The sequence below is a fragment of the Typopeltis vanoorti genome, chromosome 4, assembly GCF_054136105.1.
Source record: "Typopeltis vanoorti isolate ZY-2024b chromosome 4, IOZ_Tvanoo_1.0, whole genome shotgun sequence".
NCBI lineage: Eukaryota > Metazoa > Arthropoda > Arachnida > Uropygi > Thelyphonidae > Typopeltis > Typopeltis vanoorti.
In genome coordinates, this window is record NC_143552.1 from 72,611,891 (window position 1) to 72,629,081 (window position 17,191).

Genomic DNA, 17,191 nt, shown 5'->3' on the forward strand with positions numbered 1-17,191 from the left:
ATCTGCAGCTGTTTGTAGATGATGAAAAATTTGGGGAGAGCAATACAGAGTTAAGCAGATGTTATAGCCTTACAGAAGGACTTGAATAGATTGCATGAATGGGCAGGTAAGTGGGACTATCAGTTCAATGTTGCAAAGTGTAAGGCTTTGAGATTTGGTAAGCAACGATGGGATACAAAGTATATACTTGGCGGGGAAACTTTAAAGAAGTAGAGGAGATGAGAGATCTGTGTTGAATCTTGAATGGAAAATTTTAAATTGGTTTATTCAGGATTCAACAAGAATTAGAAAACAATTAAGAGATATTTGATTTAAAGGATATATAGAATGAATAATTTATGTAAAGATACAAAGCATGAATCAGATATGTCAATTATTCTGTGTGAAGAATTATGTTTTAGTAAGTTGTAACGACCATAATATGTTCTATGTGAAACATATGTAATCTAAGGTTCAAGGTGCTTGGGCGAGCATTACGCTTGTGGCAGTGTAAATTATCGGAAAGTAACTCACACTCGAATTCGCAAACCTAAGGAGATGCGGTGAACTGGATGGACTAGTGAGAAAGGAAGATGAGTGTCGGGCAAAGATTCGTAAGAGAAAAGAGGGCACTAAAGGTGCGAAATAAAAAGGGTTTGCCCCCCTTGCAGGAGGCTTTTTAATCGTTTTTTTTTTTTCACCCTTGCTTGTGTCTTGACCGTTTGGTTTTGGATCTGCTCTTCTCAGATGAGCGGTTCTATCTCGCCTCGTGATAACCCGTAGATGTTCAATATCGGCAGTGTAGTTCCCATATACGTGACCGCTGAGACAGTGATGTGGAATAGGAAAAACCCACAACAGAACCAGACTAGCGTGGACCGATTACTAGCCATGCTGAAGGGGCAGACGAGACAAACACCATGTATGACTACGTGCGTAAAGGTAATTCTACGATGTTGCAGACCCAGTTTCAAGGAAGGAGAACCTGGCACTGTATGCAGAATGTGGACTATCTTGGTAATGTAATGTTTTATTCACCTTTATGTTAAAGGTGAATTAAGTGTGAATCGCAGTTAAGTATTAAGTGTGAACGGACATTCTAGTAAGAAACTTTAGGTGATTAGTGTTAACTGCAAATGATTAGCTCTATTGGTAACTTTGTCTCAGATTGTGAATTAGGTAGAGTGTGATAATCATGATTTGTAACTTTTAACATAGCTTGATAGGATAAATTGGGAAGATTAGAATTTTGATAAATGTATTATGTACAGTCAAATCAGTGGAGTCTTAAAGGGAGCTTATGTTTGATTTCCAATTAAGTTCTAAATGTCAATAATAGCTCCTCACATGGGTATGACTTTAATCGGATAGTGAGAATGAATGTAACTATGTACAATTTAGTGATCTTAATAAAATGTTCTTTATGTTTTAACCTGAAAACAGCCTGTTCCTGAATTCAACTCATCACTCATAAAATTCGGAATCTAATGCGGAGTATATTTGAATATATAAGCCATGATTGCAAGCATCATTGAATATAATTAGATTAGATAATTAAGTGCTGAAGGATAAGCGTAAGGATAATCACCTCTGTATAATTTCTGAGAGAAGTTCCCTGGTTAAGGATTCCTCCTAACCTAAGGATACTGGCTGGTGCAGCAGAACAAATAAATTTGCCAGTATCTGATGGGGAAACAACTCCAGACAGGAATTACACAACAAGGAGATAGTCCCTTTGTCCGAGAGTTCAATACACGTGGTTACTCTTAGTATTCAGCCAAGTAGATAGATAGCCTTCTGAGTCTAGCACCATAGCTTGTGTTAAGATAGGATTTTCAGAGTAGTCAGTCTAAGTCAGAATTAAAGTAAATTGATTAACACAAGGACGAGATAATTAATAGATAAATAACAAGAAAATACAAAAAGGAACCCCCAAATAAAAAATAACAATCTGTGAGTAGTGGTGGACAAGGACCTGAAATTCAGGACCACAGTGCACAAGTTCCGAAGACGTCACATCGGATAATGGCAATGATGCAGAGGACCTGACATGCAGAAGTAAAGAGGTTATTATGCCATTGTATAAGTCCTCAATCATGCTTTACATGGATTATTATGCACAGATTTGGTCGCCAGGTTTTCATGGTGACAAGGATATGTCGGAAAGGGTCCAGAGAAGATTCACAAAAGGTGGTCAGTGATCTTTGCAATGTGGAGTATGAGGACAGATTGAGAGAATGTAAGTTGCAAAGCCTAGTGAATAGGAGGAAGAGGGAAGGGGGATATGATTGAAACATATAAGGAAGTCAGCGGCTGTTATCAGGTTGATATGGAAGAGATTTTTCAAAGAATGGGGGGGGGGGGTAGAACAAGAAGCCATTGATGAAACTGTATAAGGAGGATGTGAGCAGAGGAGTGAAGAAAAGGTTCTTTGCATGGAGAGTGGTTGGTGAGTTGAATGCATTGCCTAAGTGTGTTGTGAATGTAGACACACTGAATCAGTTTAAGGCATGATTGGATGAGCATTGTATGCAATAGTGTATACCTCCCAAAATGAGTCTCTGACTCCATGGAGGTCAGATGTTGATAACAATAAGGTATGTGAATGTAGAGAAAGATATATATAATAACTGAAATGAATCAAGAAGAGAACCGATTAAAAAGAAGATAATGAATCAAATAGATCAAGAACAAATATGTGAACACAGAAATATATGTACACATAGCGCCCATTAACTGAAACGAAACATTGATAGAACCAATAACTGAAGATAATGAATCAAATAAATTGTGGATTTTAAAGTTAAGAATTAAAAAACTGCAAGTTCCTTGGTTTCCTTTTTCTTCTTTAATTTTTTAGTTCTTACTTTTGAATTCTTAACTTTAAAATCCGCAGTCTATTTGATTCATTATATTCTGTTAGTGATTCTATTCATTTTTCATTTCAATTAATATATATATGCACAAAGGTGGTCTGAAAAGTTCTTGGCCTTGACCATAGATGGCAACATTTTTTTTTCTAAGTTGGTACATCTGTCATAAGCATCCATATGAAATTGCAAGTCATTCTATCAAGTAGTTTTTTTATACAGCTGTCTGAAGCCAAAGTGTTGTCTGTATCCCTTGAAATGCATAAAATTGAGTATCATGTGGTTATAAAATTCTTTGTAAAAAAAGGTTTAACGCGAAAAGAAATTCATTCGAAGTTCATAAAAGTTTATGGGCCTCTTCTCCTTCATTTTCGACAATTGAGAAATGGGCTGCCAAGTTTAAATGTGGCCGTACCAACCTTGAAGATGATCCACGTGAAGTACATCCAAAAAGTGTAACAACACTAGAAATCATTGATCAAGTGCACAGTATGGTATTAGATGACTGGCGAGTCAAAGTGTGTGAAATTGCTGAGACTATAGGCATTTCAAAAGAATGTGTAGGATATATTTTGCATGAAGAATTGCAAATGAAAAAGCTTTGCACAAGATGGGTGCCATGCTTGCTCACAGCAGATCAAAAACGCGCTCACATGAAAATCTCTGAATAATGTTTGGAGCGTTTTAACAAGAATAAAACTGATTTTGCGCATTGATTTATTGCTATGGATGAGACTTGGATTCACCATTATACACCAGAATCCAAAGAGCAGCCAAAACAGTGGAAAGAAGCCGGTTGTTCAACGCTAAAGAAGACAAAGTCGGTTCCATCAGCAGTAAAGGTCATGGCATCAGTGTTTTGGGATGCTAAAGATATTTTGTTTATTAATTATCTTGAAAAGGGTAAAACAATAACTGGGGAATATTATTCCGATCTTTTAACCAGACTAGAAGAAAAAATTCGTGAGAAAAGACCTGGTTTGCAGAAGAAAAAAATCATCTCAAATTAGGACAATACACCTGCCTACAAAGGTGTTTTGGCAATGGTAAAATTAAGGAAAAATCTGTACTATAAATTGTTGGAACATCCACCCTATTCCCCAGATTTGGCTCCCTCTGACTTCTATCTCTTCCCAAAACTAAAACTCTTCCTCACTGGTCAGTGTTTTTCTTCGAATCAATAGGTGATTGCAGCTGTAGAGGGGTATTTTGCCTTACCAAGAACCATTACAGGGATGGGATAATGGTGCTGGAGCATCGCTGGAATAAATGTATTAGTCTTAAGAGGGATTATGTTAAAAAATAAAAATAATTTTGAAATTATAAATTCCTTTTTTCATTGTATATATATTTCAATGCTCACATATTTGTTTTTCATCCTCAAACCAGCACCTTCAAAAATTACATATCATGTATGTCTTTTTAATATATATAAAAATTTTAATGATTTATTTTAGTCTTAGGTTAGAACACAGGCAGCTCCATTATCATAAAAGCAATGCCTATTTTTTGTTCATTGTCTAAAATATGAGTTACATAACAATTTCCTGAATATCTTAGGCATATGTACTATATATATATTACATTGCCAAATATCTACATTACTGTATAACTGGGGTGTTTCACTTCTTCCAATGAAAGCACTAAAATGAATCTATTACCTACATATATTAGTGATCAAAGCTGAAATTTATAGATAAAATTTGTAAATATCAAACTGCTTATAAGTACTCATTAAAATTTAAAAAAATAAATAAAATAAAATTATATAACGAATTCAGTCATAATTAAAATTATACCAAAAAATAATATGCTATTTATTTGGTGATAAAATTACCAATTGAAAAGAACCTTCCTATTTGTCCACGCAGAATGCATTAAAAAATACGTATATAATAAATAAACAAAATATGATGAAAATATTACTTGTGATGAAGAAATTATCATCATAATTTTTATCATACTTATTACTATTTAAAAAAATTTCACTCTGTTCAACCAAGCGAAAGAACTCCCCAGTGTCAACCGTGTAACCACCTCTCAACAGTTTAAAAGTCTCAATCATATCACTTCTCATTCTTCTATCCACCAAACTCTGCAGTAGTCGATCCTCATAACCAAAATTGTACAGTCCTGAAACCATCTTTGTCATCCGTCTTTGTACCCTTTCCACAGTTAATGTATTCCCTTCAAATCCTGCGGACCAAATCTGAGAACAATAGCCTAAGTGTAGTCTGATCAGAGACTTATACAATGGAATGATAACCCTTTTATCTCTGCAGGTCAGTGTCCTTCTCATAATTGCAGCAATCCTCTGTGTTACCTTCACCACCTTTGCAATATGTCCCCTAAATTTCAGGTTTCTATCAATCATCAACCCCCAGATCTCTTGTCTCCCCTACTTCCTCCAGTATAACTCCTCCCATAGCGTATGCAGCACCCCATTGATGTTTCCCAAACCTCAAGACCTTATTTAAATCCTTTTGCAGGGCTACCACATCTGCACTATTACTAATAATCCTTCCCAGCTTTGCATCATCTGCAAACAACTGAATATCCCCTTGCAATCCACTAGCAATGTCATGGATATAAAGGTTAAATAATATAGGTCCTAGTACTGAGCCCTGTGGGACCCCCCACTTGTAACTCTCTGCCTCCTTGAAACTGCTCCACCATACACAACTCTCCGATACCTATCAGACAGCCAATCCTGAATCCAATTGACCAATCTGACATCCAGATCCATGTGCTGCAACTTAAATATCAGCTTATCATGTGGCACTCTCTCAAATGCCTTCGTTAAGTCTAAGAAAATTGTAGTATATGCCTTTCCCTCATCTAATGTTCTTGTAACTTTATTATAAAAGGCTAGCATATTGCTAAAACAAGAGCACCCTTTCACAAATCCATGTTGACTCTCACAAATAACATTACCCTCATCTGCCCAATGCTGTATACGGTCCCTCACTACTTTCTCCAAGATCTTAACAACTACTGATGATACACAAACTGGCCTATAATTAGACACTTCCAGTCTGTTACCACCCTTATGCAATGGCACTATCTTACCTTCCTTCCATTCCCTGGGCACCTTTCCAGCAGCCAGACTTTCACTGAAAAGCCAGGTTAAAAGCACTGTCAGTTCTCTAGCACATTCTCTCAAAACTCGTGGTGAAATACAATCCAGTGCCAAAGCTTTACTAACATCCAGAGTACTCAGTATCTGAAACACACTCTCCTCCTGTACCTCTAAACCTCGAACCTGCCCTATCCCTCCAGCATTAAAACTGACTCCTCTAGGATGAAATACTCCAATAAAGTGTTCATTGAACAATTCTACTATGTCCTCTGCATCAGTCACTCTATTCCCATTTTGGTTAGATTATTACTGTAAAGAAGTATTTCTGTTCAATATTGCTCAACATATGAGTTATAAAAGGTTAAAACTCATATATAAAAGTTCTTATATGAAATAAACAAAAATGCAAAGAGAAGATCATGAGAAAAAAAAAATACAAATAAGATGCATTTCAATACCGGCCTGATAATCAAAAGCATTGCAAGGGTTGATCGCATTTCCTTAAAATGCATTCAGTGCTGAATGCAACCATTACAGTGCTGAATTATACAGCAATGAAAAGTAAGAAAACTATTAATCAAAGTCTTGCAATCTGAATTAAGAAGAAATTAAAATCTTCAACAACTAACTAGAACTGTTCAACTTTTTTATTAGGTTGCCATTATCACATACAGAAACTAATTCACCCAATCCCATTAAATACTTGTGTAGCCAAAACAATTTTTTTTGTTTACATATAAGTGGTTGATGGAGAGATAATAGAGAGCAGTTTACTCAAGAGTAGAGTCCAAAAGATGGCTTGTGACTAGTGGTGTGCCACAGGGTTCTGTTCTTGGACCATTGCTGTTTAATTTGTTCATTAACAATATAGCGAAGGAACTGAGAGGAATGGCTCATTTGTTCGCTGATGATGCAAAATTGGGTAGGGCAATAGTGAATGCAGAAGATGTCAAAATTTTGCAGGATGATTTGGATAGATTGGAGATCTGTGCTAAGGAGAATGGATGTCAATTTAATGTGGCAAAATGTAATGTTATGCATTTTGGGGTGAAAAGATTAGCAGCAGTATATCGCATTGGTGGAACTGTACTCCAGGAGATTGATTAGGCCAGGGATTTGGGAGCATTGGTGGATAGGGAGTTGAAGTTTAGGGGGCACATTGCAAAAGTGGCTAAATCACTCATCAAATCACTTGGATGCTGAAGAATACTTTGATGAGCAGAGATAAGCAAGTTATTGTTCCTCTGTATTGAGCCTTGATAAGACCCCATCTAGACTACTGTGCCCAGATCTGGTAACCTAGGTTTCTTCTTGATGGTGAGGAGGTTGAGAGGATCCAGAGGTGAGTGACCAAGATGATCGCAGGTCTATGGAATGAACCTTCAGAAAACAGGTTGAAGATTTGTAGGTTGCAGAAATTGGTTGATAGGCGGAAAAGGGGAGATATGATTGAGACATTCAAATTGCTGAAGGGTTCTATAGGATTAATTCAGAGGATATTTTTGAGAACAGGACTAGTGGTGGGAGGACTAGGAGATATCCATGGAAGCTGGGCAAGAGTGTGATTAGTAAGGATGTTAGAGCTGGGTTTTTTACTTTTAGAGTGATGAATGAGTGGAATAAGCTGCCAGAGTCTGTTGTGGGTGCTATGACAGTGAATGAGTTCAAGGCAAAGTATGATAGATACTGTGTGAATGTCGATTAGTTGTGACGGACATGTTTAGGGCCTCCCTTGATGAGTCTAAGGACTCCTTGCAGTCGCCCATAATAATAATAATAATAATATTAACACCTATACACAGGAAGCAAAACCTACAGCACATGAGTTTGCCAAAAGCTATATATGCACAATAGGTAGAAAGAAATCAAACAGTTGGAGGTTAGTTCTTGAGGAAAACAGTGTACATGTCTGTGAGAGAGAGAGAGAAAGATTGTTCCAAGGGCCAGACGTAGATATAATGAAAACATGACGACAGCAACAAAGTTTGGAAAGTTTGAAGCAGAGTATGGCTGTTGTCCAGTAACTGCTTATGTTTTAACAAGCTTAAAAGAAAAATGAAGGAATATTGGTAGCTAATTCAGTGGAATAGCCCATGAAAACACTTGTGCAAAAGGCATAGGTCAGAAAGAAAAATACCTCTAAGAAACAACTTCACTGAGACTGTGAGTGTGTTTTAATGAGAGAGAAATACATCTATTAAGCAGACTCTGTTTTCTGTAAACAGTATGAAGAATTTTTAGGAAGATTTTTTAGTGTGCGTCATCTTGAATATGTGAACACTATTCTAAGGTCAAATGGATTTTGGATTTAGGAAGGCTGTGGATGTGTAATGTGCTTGTGTCAGGAAACGTTAGAAGTGTAAGTCAGCTCAGATAATGACCTTCAATGGAGATAAATATGGAGATTTGAGCATTAGCAGTAAATGAACTGAGATTTTCTTATAGGAAATAAGACAGGTAGTATTGAAGTTAACCAGGATGCCCTCACCTCAAGTGTTCAAGGTTTTGGTTTTGATTATTTTAAAGTTTGTATCATTTGAGTTCTACAAAGTTAGCTAAATGAAGAAGAGAAATGGAGTGTATGGAGTGTGTAGACTGTAGAGAAAGTGCAAGGATAAAAGTAAAAGATGAAAGTTTACTGCAAACTGACATATACTGGCCAATATATACATGCTAAGTCATATCACCACCCATCGCAAAAATTTGGAGTCATTAACACCCTTAAAAACAGAGCTATAACAATTTGCTCTAATTAACAAGCTCTTAAACAAGAATTAAAAATTATTAGCAACACATTTATAAATAATGGCTATAATAAAAATACTATTAATAAAGTTCTTCATAAAACTTGATCCAAAAAAAAAAATATAGATTACAGTAAAACCATAGCCATCCCATACATTAAAGGGTTATCAAAAAAATTCAATAGAATCCTACACCATTATAATCTTAATGCCACTTTTAAACCACCTATAATAAAATTAAAAAACATATTCAACTCCTCTAAGGATCCTCTCCTCCCACTGGCACATCCTGGAGTTTATTGGATCTACTGCACCTGTAACTTACCTTATATTGGTGAAACTGGATGTACAATCCCTATACATAAAAAAGAACACAAAACACATTAAATATAACAATTTTGGTGAAGCAGGTCTCTCAGATCATGCTCTCAAAACCTGGTATGAAAGAAAATTTAAAGAAGCCTGTGAAATTCTGATTAACCACCCTAATCTCAACAATAATGGTGGCATAAAAATTCCAAGAATTTGGATGGCACATATTCAGCCTACTTAGTTTCTAGCATACATTAGGACTCTAAGCAATTTTCAGCTTGTATTGGAAACTATTTTCCACACCAATTGGTTGAAATATATTGTAAAATAGAGTTGAATGACTTAAACCAAGAGTTAGGTAAAAAAAAAAAAAGGGGGGGGGTTAATAGTAAAACACAACTAGTTTCGGTTTTATAACAGCCTTCATCAGGTGACATTATAAAAGGAAAAACACTAAACACTGAAGGCTAAAAAAACTATGAACAACATAGAGAGTTTCTATACATAATTAGCATGAAAACGTTGGAGTGTGTTTAAAGCTGTTCTTTCGTTTGTTGCATTATTGGGAGAGTGCGTGCTTGCAGCATCATGTGAACGGCAGTACATGATTACTGCTGAATGACTATCTGGGAGGGTGTAGTTCAAGTTATTATTTAGATGTTCAGGGTTGAGGATGATTTCCCTAGATTCTACGATTTTTCTTTCCAATTCATCATGCCAACGAAAGATGTTGGGAGATCTGTCCCAGTGGACTGTATGACTTGGGTTTTCATCATTAGGATCAGCCGAGAAAAGGATGTGGCTTGATAAGGCACTGGCTCGTTGTCTCTTGTAAGCAATGTCCCTCATGCATTCCTCCATACATAATTCAATAGATTTGTCTGTCTGGCCAAAATAAGGAATATCACAATCACACCATATTTTGTACACACCAGGATATTTAAGATGATGACGACAAGGTTTTGGGTGGCTTATTAAGGAGCAGATTTTTGGTAGTGGAGTGAACAAAGTTCTGATATTGTATTTTCTTAGAACCTTGGCTAATTTTTGTGAAACTGAACTTATGTAAGGAATAGATATATTGCCTTTAAATGTATTTATGTCTTCTGTGTGAATGACTAGGAGGATTAAGAAGGAATTTTTCAATAATACTTTTAGAATATCCATTAAGTATGAAAGTAGTTTTGAGATAGTTGATTTCTTTTTGAAGTTCATTTGGGTCATCAAGAAGAGAGTGAGCTCTATGTCCCAAGGTAGAAATTATTCCAAGTTTTTGGGGAGGGAAGTGATGGGACTGACTATGAAGATATCTGTTGGTATGTATAGGCTTTCTATACATTGAAATTTTAAGTTTACCAGAAGAGCAGGTCAGTTTTACATTTAGAAAAGGCAGGGAACTATCAGTTTCAAGCTCGACTGTGAACTTTATAACTTGGATGTCGACTATTGAGATGTTCCAGGAAATCCATTAAGGAATCATGTCCATGGCTCCAAATGAGGAAAATGTCATCCACATAATGTTTCCAAACTTTAGGTGTTAAAGCAAAGGAAGAGATAGCCTTGGCTTCAAAATCCTCCAAGTAAATATTTTCAAGAACAGGGGATAAAGGATTACCCATCGCCACACCAGGATTTTGCTTGCATATAGTATCTTGGAATCTAAAGTAACCAGACTTGATGCAATGGGTAAGTAAGGCCAACATTTTTTGGGATAACTTGTCTTTGAGTAATGTTATGACTTCGTCTGTTGGGATATTGGTGAACAAGGAAATTATCTCGAAGTTAGCCATGATATATATATATATATATACACACATGCTCTCCAGACCAATTTAATTTTGTAACCTAATAGATAATAATAAAATAGGACTCTAGCTTTGATGTAGTAAAGGTTGTTTTTTTTCTCACCAGAGATCAGGCCAATAATTGTTGTAACAGTTGGTCAGTAACTTTAGCAAGCCATGTAGATTATAGTGCAGCTTGTTTCTTTGTATATATGTGTGTATGCTCCAGATGACCTTGATATGAAGGTCGAAACGTCGAGTGTTCATTTTGGTTTATATTAAACTAAAGTTTTGGTCTAACACGGCAGTTGTCTCCATAATTTTTTCCTGATGTATTCTGATCGTCGTGTAAGCATGGAAGAAAAGAATGAAACTAAAGAGCCTGCAGTACTTGGCAGTGGTTGAGAAATCTGAAGAAAGGATATCAATTAACATGCAGAAAATTACCAGGGAGGAAGCTGGGACTCAAAATGCAAAGGATGGATGGCAGATCATAATATGGTAATTTGGTAAGTAGGCCTCTCTATTAGATCTAATCAAATGACTTGGAAATGTCAAGAATGGCTATGAAAGTTTTTTTCAAACCTTTCCATGGCATGTGTCCAAAGGTGAACAGCATTTGGCTAAGTGATCTTCTACACAGCAAAAGCAGGAGAATTCATATTGTGATCCAATTTAATTGGTGGGCCTCTGGGTAGTGAAGAAGGCAGCTGTTGATGACATTCTCCACTCTTTTCAAGAGAACAGATTGTCAAATTTGCCATCTCATGGTGTGGCATGGCCTGTTTTCATAAAAAGGGGACTCCAACAATTTCACTGAAACTTCAGCAAAATCTTCCTGGTTGAAAGAAATACTTGGATCCATTAGGTGGTAGATGACTTTCATAAATGCTTAATGGAGATCTAAAATAGTCATCCATTATAAGGGTATAACAGTAAATGGTTCTGCAGGTCAGTCACCAGATGGTACATGGAATCAAATCTAATGATTTGGAAGCTTTAAAATCAACTGCTGCATATTCTTGCCAGTTCATGCCTGGAGAAAGGACTGAGTAGTGTGTGTGTGTGGAGGGGGGGGGGGAGGACTGTTGAAGCCACATTATAGCAAGGAGAGTGAACACTCCTGATGAGTGATATATTGAAGAGTCTCCTCTTTCCTTACTCTCTATCTATTCAATTGCTTACATAAATGAACCATGAAAAGTATAATAAGTTATCGTAGTGTCATTGTATTTTAAACAAACTTGCCTCAAAAACTCCACCAAAATTTAAAAATATTCTAATCAAAAATAATGCCAAAAAATCACTTTCACATCCACTTAAACCAACATTCATGGTATAAACTAACAAATGATATACATCATTTATGTTAGTTTATACCACTTACAGGCATCTAGATCTCACCTATTTTTCAAACCAAACTCCAAATTGCAGCTAAAATAGCCAGTCCACCTTAATCGTCCTAATTACACAAGCTAAAATTCCATTTACTATAAGGAACTTCCAACTTTGTGAGATCTGATTCTGCTTTCCACAGAAGGCCAAATCTTGAATCCTCTGTTTTTGACCTCCTTTTACATTAAGATTTCCATGCCCATTCAGTAATGTTCATCTACTATATTTACTGTTCACCAGATTCTGAATATCACTCTGTCCCCTTCAGCATGTAATACCAGCAGTTTGATTCTCTATAATCCAGTTACCACAAACAGTGAAGTCCTATTCTAAGTGACCTCAATGTATATAACTCAAATGGGCTTCTCTTTTCCAATGCACCTGAAAGAGATGCAAAAGTATTTGCTATAAGCAATGATATGATGCAGTTCAACAGTGCCATAACGAAGGCGTGGCAAAAGAGGTGCCCGCCACAGGCACAACTAGGTTTTGGAGCACAAAATGTAAAAAATAAAAATAAATAACTAGATATAAAAGTCCGCTATTTTATATTGTATTTTTAAATTTCGGCAATACGCTGCTTTAGACATACAAATCCTGAAGCACAGTGGAATTCCACTACATTTGGTAACACTGGTGAGTTCCAATTCGTCTCGAGTTAGATGGCGTTGTATTGCTTTTCTTTATATTTTCTTTACTATCCTTAGCCTCCTTCAATAATAATCCTACCGGCTGCGCCATTTATGTTGTATAGATTTTACCTTAATTTTTATTCTCTATTATCTTTATTGTACAACTATTTTATATCCTATCTGCTGCGCGATTTATGTCGTAACCTTTCTTCTCAGATACAACTACTTTAACCTCTTACTATATCTCCTTGATACACTCTATCAGGTAACACGTGGTACCTCTGAGGGACAATGGAATTTCCTCGAGATAGAGAATACCAGAGTATCGGAGTGTCTGAGATTTACCTCTCTTAAAACGCCAAGAAATTCATTTGTTTCGCTGCGCCACTTAGCGCTATTAGATTATTTAATATTAACAACCAAGAGGTAATCTCAGGACAGTACTTAATGATACCAATTAACTCTGCAGACGTGACCAAAATTTACTCTTTTCAAATATCCCGCATAGGTTCGTATTAATACTTTATAAGTGGTGCATCGGATTCCAGAAATCACAGAAAGTCTTAGTTAGAATCAAAAGCAAGGTTTATTATACTCAAAGGTTGATACACATAAGAACACTAAAATAAATCCCATCTTAAGGGAATTTCAGACAAGGTATATAAAATTCAAACACTACTGTTACACATATAAATTGACATGCAGTAGCTTCCTAAAGTATGAATTATATTAACATTCGCTAATGCGTTATTCATGTACTATTTTCACAATCGATCTAAAACTCTGTAGCTCTGTCAGACTACACAAGATAACATTCATATCTTTCACAATCTCTTAATATTATGCCAATTCTTCACTCTAAACATATCCTGAATTTCACTCAATACAAAGGCAATTTAAACACAACGACAGATAATCAACATAAATTCAATATCCTTCTAAAGTCCTAGCAATATGATCCTATCCTAAATCACAAATGTCCTTTTTACAACATGTTAACATGACACAAATATTTCATTCCTATTCAGTATAACACAAAGTTTACTTATCTTCCCTTCTCGATTCTTTAGAGCTTCATAGGTTCACAGGAAACTTCTTCTCACGGCGAATACGGCCACCAAGACCGTAACTGCCTATCGAGTCCCGTCCTCTGACGTCTAGGCTATTCGCTACATCGAAGAGACTTGCCCCCATGCCACTGCACAAGAACCGAACACCAGGAAATGCAGGGAAGAAAAAGCCTTGTCGCAGGGTCGCATGACCCTTATATTTCCCTCCTTTTTCACAGCGCTTCTCACCCCCCTTCGATATTTGGCAAACTTTTACGTCATGGCAACCATTGTCTGCCCTGCTAATCGCACGTACGTGAAAGTGCTAGTCGCTCCATTGCGTTGCGACCTTTGAACTTGACCCCCCCCAACTGTTGGATTTGTGCTCACATTTTATAATTCTTTTACACAGGTTAATTTCTAAAGCTCTGGTAATGCTTTACATTTTCAAAACTAAATTAAACACGTTCGCGAATGGCAAAATACATACTTAATTAACCTTTTCATAACAGAACATACTTGATTTATATATACATAATATTTATTCTACACTTAGAGGCAATTTACTGTATTTATATCATTCTTTTGTTTAAAAAAGCATGTTAGACTGTGATAAGATAGGAATACATAAATTTCCACTCTATCACAATCTAACAATGGCAACGACAGCACCTAATATCACGACTTGAACCACTTGAACATAACATTCCTTTGCAATTGTTCTCGTTTTTGTCTCAAGTAAATTGCTCTGTCGCATCATTAACTATTAATGAATGTATTTTCGCATTTTATGATTTTGTAGAATTTTGTATCTCCGCTTTCATCATCATCATATTCCTGCCATGTACCCTCAAGGGGTGTACAGGATATGACAGTACTACATGAAAAAATTACATCATTACTAACTTCCTATCTACAATTTTCCTCCAAATCAGTCTGTTACTTGTCAAGACTCCAACATTATCAGATCTTATATTTCTATCGTCTAAGGCACTTTGACCATATCAATCCACCTATATCTTGGTCTTCCTATGGGTCGTTTTCCTGCCAACCTGGCAGAGAACACTTGTTTTGCTAATCTTTCCTCGCTCATTCTGTTTAAGTGACCATACCACCCGAGATTAGCTCTGCTAATGCATTCTTGGATGCTGACAATGTCAAGTTCTTTCCTAATATCCTCATTTTTAATATGATATAGCCATTGATGCCATCTGTTCACGCCTCTAATCTTTCTCAGGACTCTCATATCTGCGGTCTCTAGTCTTTGGTCAAGTGTTTTACTTCTGATCCAGCTGTCAGATCCATAAGTTAAAACTGGTTTCAACACTGTCTTGTATACAGCTAATTTATTGTTCCGACTAATTTCTCTCTTATTCGATATGAATTTATTCGATTGACTTCCCACCATACAAGCTTTGCTGATTCTGTTGTCTATTTCTATATTTAATTTACCATCTTCAGTAAAAGTCGGGCCTAAGTAGCTGAAATGTTTTACTAGTTCCACAGGTTCTCCATTCACAACACAGTTGACATTTTCAATGATTCTGCCTATTTTCATTGTCTTTGTCTTTTTATTGCTGACCTTCATACCATATCTATTACAACAGCTATTCAATTTAGTCAGAGAATCTTGCAGACTTGTAGCGGATTTATTTAGAAGTATAACATCATCTGCATAAAGCAAAGAGCTGACATTAACATCTCCAATTTTGATATCAGGTTTAATACCACTTTCCTTCATAATGTGATCCATATAGATAATGAATAACAGAGGGGATAATGTACATCCTTGTCTCACACCAGATTTAACATTAAACCATCTTCCTGTACTTCCTTCAATTCTAACTGCTGACTTACAACTCAAATAAAGACTAAGTATTGCTTGATATAATGCCCCATTGACACCATATAACTGCAGCGTATTGAATAGCTTCTCTCTTGGCACCTTGTCATATGCCTTTTCCAGATCTACAAAACTTAAATACAGATCTTTGTTATATTCCCATGCTTTCTCGACTATTTGTCGTAAAGTGAAGATCTGATCCTGACAGCCTCTATTTGGCCTGAATCCAGCTTGTTCTTCACCAAGCTTTTCTTCCACAATTCTTCTCAACCGTTTCTCAAGTATACTTGCATAGATCTTGCCAGGAACACACAGTAGGGAAATACCTCTGTAATTCTCACATTCAGTTTTATTTCCCTTTTTATATATGGGTACTATGAGAGCTCTACTCCAATCATCGGGTATTCGTCCCTCTGTCCAGGCTTTCTGAACTATGCAGTGCAGCCACTGTAAGACTTTTATACCACCATACTTCAGCATTTCTGGTCGAATATCATCTACTCCTGCTGCCTTTCCACATTTCAAGTCTTTGATGGCTTTTTCTACTTCAAGTATGGATATGTATTCCTGACTGCATGCCTGGTCATTGTTTTTTATCACTGTGCTGTCATCACTGCTTGTTTCATTTAGGTTTTTCAAAGTAATTACTCCATGCTTCAAGGATATCTTTTTCTCCTGTTTTCATGTCATCTTTATCATCTCTAACTCCTTTTACAGCACTCTTTCCTCCATTCCTAAGCTTCTTCAACAACCTCCAGAATATTTTGCCACCTTCTTGATATTTATTTTCTATATTCTTGCCAAAGTCCTCCCATCACTTTTGTTTAGCTAGTTTTACACACTGTTTAGCTTTCTTACATTTGTCTCTGTATTCTGTAAGAGTAAAAGCTGACTTATTTGCCAGGAACTTTTGATACGCTTTCTTCTTTTTCTTCACTGCCTCTTTAACTTCCTGTGTCCACCAGGGAGTTCTGGTTTTTTTATCCTTGCACACAACCTCACCACATGCCTCTCTGGCAGAATCAATCAATGTTTTCTTCAGAGTTTGCCACTGAATCTCCAAGGTTTGATTCCTGTTCTCAAACTCCTTCATTTTCTTTTCAATAATCTTTCTGTATTTTAGTCTACAGTTAACATCTGCGAGCTGCTCAACTTTTATTCGCTTTAAAACTTTCTTACATGTTATTCTTTTCAATATGAAATTCAATTTTATCCTGCTCAAGACTAAATAGTGATCACTTCCAATTTCAAATCCTCTGTACACTCTGGTGTCCCACCAGGGAGAAAACATCACTGTCAACAATAACATAGTCAATGAGACTTTTCTTATTCCTTGCCTCTTCTCTCGATGTGAATTTGTGCACATTTTTATGTTGGAACATGGTGTTAGTAATAACCAGTCCATGTCCTGAGCAGAAATCCAACAGATATTTGCCATTATTATTAGCTTTGCTCTTTTCTCCAAATTTTCCCAAAATATTTTTGTATGTCTCACAATCATTTC

General features: G+C 36.3%; 1 protein-coding gene across 4 annotated transcripts in view; it reads right to left on the reverse strand.

Annotated features, from left to right (window-relative positions):
- The window catches only part of LOC150107404 (inositol polyphosphate-4-phosphatase type I A), a 484,038-nt gene that overhangs the window by 310,503 nt on the left and 156,344 nt on the right, over positions 1 to 17,191 (reverse strand). The window lies entirely within an intron of this gene.